The sequence below is a fragment of the Gallinula chloropus genome, assembly GCF_964237585.1.
Source record: "Gallinula chloropus genome assembly, chromosome: 1".
Taxonomy (NCBI): Eukaryota; Metazoa; Chordata; class Aves; order Gruiformes; family Rallidae; genus Gallinula; species Gallinula chloropus.
Genome location: NC_140085.1, coordinates 30,542,821 through 30,546,374, shown reverse-complemented (window position 1 = coordinate 30,546,374; position 3,554 = coordinate 30,542,821).

Genomic DNA, 3,554 nt, shown 5'->3' with positions numbered 1-3,554 from the left:
AGACCTGAGCATTTTACAGAGAGCAGAAAGGAATAGTTTTCAAGCCGAAATGTGTAATGGGAGTTCCCTACTGTTTTGTTGCTGGGATCTTGGACAACAAGAAAAATGATGAGCATATAATTTATTCCTTTTAAAACATGCAGACTAACTAATTGGAGAAAATAAGGGTTCTACCCATGCCATAAGCTATAAAGGCATATGTTTGTATCCCTGTTCCCTGATTAATTTGTTAACCGCTACCATTCAACCTCCTAATAAAAAATGATTGTTCAATGTATATTACTGTCAACGATTTTACATTCCAAACCATAATCTCTTGGGGCACAAGTCAGCAAAAGATATGTGTGGCTTCCATCGTGCAGAAGCCCACACAATGCTGTGGAAGGTGATTTTTCTGGGCTTTTGGGGGCTCTCCGTGAAAGGGCCATAATTTTATTTTGCAGGGGGAAAAAAAATAAGCCTGTACTTTTGGCCTGTGTGTTACTGCCATTAGCAGCATTTGAAGACTAAAGGTAAGGGGTGAAACTTGGCCCCAGCAGCGTTGCTCAGAGCTTTCCTGGTGGGGTTAGTGAAATGAGCGTTGCCTGCGACGTGCAGGGTGATGCTTTGCAGGGCAAGCTCCAGAGCTGTCATTACAGTATCCTGAAGGCTGCATAAAGCAAATATTACACATCTTCCCTTTGGCGGCTCCTCATGATTGATCCTTTGTTTTGCTGTAACTAAAAACATTGCTTGGAGATTGGAGACCTTTACCAGGCACCGCTGCACATATCTAATTAGGGAGCTCGCTTTTGAAATGCTTTGGGTCCCAGCAGATCTCTCCGGATCATGCACATGACTGGTACAAGTGGGATACTTGCAGCATTCATTCCTAAAAAAATATATGTTTTAAAATGTTTCGCTTCCTAAGGCATTGAACACCATTCACAATCTCTCACTGCAAAATTCCAACAGCCCTCATCCACCAACCTACACCACTACTACTCCCCATTTATTTCATCTTTGTGCTGCTTAACGTTGAATACTGCTAGCCATTTCCTATTGACATTGTTGCTGTGCTTTAGAGCAGCTATTGACAAATGCTTTGCCAGCTTCCAGTCCAAAACGTTCTCTTCACACCTTTCAGCACCAAACCACCAAAATCTCTCCCTGCCGAAGGGTATAAGCTGTCAAAGAGACAACAAAAAGCTGCCCCAGCTCTGAGCAACTGCAGTGCCAAAGAAAACCACAGGGTTCTTGGCACTTCCCAAAACCCAAGCAGTGTGTGGTCATTTCCCTGTACCCCATTGCTGCCACCTGGTCTAGCACAAGGAGTCCACATGCACGCATAAACACCTGCATATGTGCATATGCATACAAAGGTATGTACCCTTCTGTAATGAACGTTGCTCCTTCAGCATCCTCATGGATAGGCCTAAATATTTCAATGAAGGCTGAGAGGAAAATGTGAGGGCCAGGGCCCCAATATTTCTGCATCCTTGAAACAGCCCAATGCTTGTTTTAAAAACCAGAGGATAACCCAGGGCAGGCAGCAGGGAAAGTCTCTGCAGTCTACAGTTCAGATGGCCTAAAGCCACATGTGATGCTTTGCAAAACTTGGATTTGCCTCTCTCTGAAGGGCAAGGAGGTAAGAGTTCAAGTGCAAGGAAGTAGCCAGGTGGGTGAGGAAGGGACTGAGATGAAGGGGCAGGGACCTGGCGCAATGGCCAGAAAAAAAGAGCAACATCAGTGAGGCAGGGGGGAGAAATGCTGAGAACTTCCAGGCAAAGGGAAAATCAGGCTCAAGATGAATCTCAGAGTTTTCAGTACATACAGTGACCAATGGCTATGGGAAACCCCACTGCATCATGAAGTCTCAGACCAGACATGGGAAAAGGCTGGAAGAACATTCCCCTGGTAAGCAGGGACTGTTTCCTCCATTTATGACAGGGGAGCTCCATGGAGGGCATTCAGACAGGCTCTTTGAGCTGGAAAGTTATGGAACATTTAGTACGATTTGGAATACCTAGGCATTGCCAAGGGCAAAACATAATCATTGCCCCAGATGAGAGTCTGAGCACACAAGGCATCTTCTCTGCAGCACCCTGAAAGCTACTGGCATCAACCAAAGCAAAGCTGACCTTAATGATGTTCAAGAGCCTAAGGGTGATGGAAGAATGTGACAGGGAAAATGTGATAGGGAAGATGGTTGAGAGGGAAGAACTGGCAAAGCTGGCACACCACAGCATGCCTTGCAGGACTTGCAGGAGAGGTGAAGCACAAGCTCACACAAGCTCTGATGGGCCAGAAAACCAAGACACAGCTTCCAAGGAGGTAGACTTTGATGTCCCCAAAACCACGGATAGGTTGTGGGAGCAGTTAGAAAAATGCCAAAGTCAGCAGTTGGATATGGCAAAGGAGCACTGAGATCACTGCACGCTGCGGGTACGGCGGCTGAGGGACTCATCCTTTGTGCTCCCTAAAATGACACAACAAAACAAATGCTGACAAAAGAAAGATGTAACAACCTGGCAGAAAAAAGGAAGATTGCAGGAGGGAGGAGACATCAGGAAATCAGTCTGTTTGCAAAAGACTAGCAGGTCAGCTGTGCTGGCAGCATCTTCATAAATATTTCTCTTAATGCTGAAGCAGTTTAGTTTTATAAGCATGGGATCCTCTCATGTGGTTACTGAGCATGAATCAAAGACGTTGTGGCTCAGCGCTGCCCTAGTTTTTATTCCGCTTTCTTGAGCATCCTGGGGTCGCACCGCCCTAGCAAACACCGCAGGGCCGAAGACTGGCACCCCTTCTCTCACCCCTTCCCTCCCCACTCACTCAGTGAAGGGGACCAAGGGTTGGCAGCTCGGGGTCACAGAAATCCCCCAGAAAGGGTGATGTGAGGAGGAGCGTGAGGCCAGGTCACCAAGTGGAGGAGGCTGGTGGGGAAAACAGGCAGGAAAATGTACTGGGGAGCCACAGAGACCCACTGGGCTGCAGCAGCTTGGGCTCGGCACAGGGGGCTGCTGCTGTCACATCCCCATCCTCCTTCCCACCCAGCTGGCCCACCACAGAGGTACAGCCCTCCAGCATCACATCAATTGTCCTCTCACTTCTCCTCACCATCATCCTCATCCTCCCAAACCTCAGGAGCATCACAGCAGAAGGGGAAGTAGGCAGAGAAGAAAGCCCAGCAACGGCATGACGTTCCCAAGGGACAAAGCCTGAGCAAAGAGTGTCAGCTCTCGGACAAGCAGAAAAGAGAGAACATCTGCTCTGTCTGAAATTGAAGGAGAAATAATGAAAGCAGGCCATCCATTTTTACTTATGTATCTGGCTGGTTTCACTTTCTAGTTTTCCTGCCACAACTAATGGGACTTTTCCAATCCAAACAAAACAAGCAAACCAAACAAAACAGCCCTGCGGGATTCCTGTGAGGGGGAGAGGCAGGCTTGTGAGAAGGAAAGAGCCAGGCTGCAAGTGCACTGCTCTAATCTGCTCTTTTCTTAGATGATTTTAAAATATCTGAGACCCTTTTTTCTTCTTTCTTTCTTTTTTGGGATGGCAAATGAGACGAA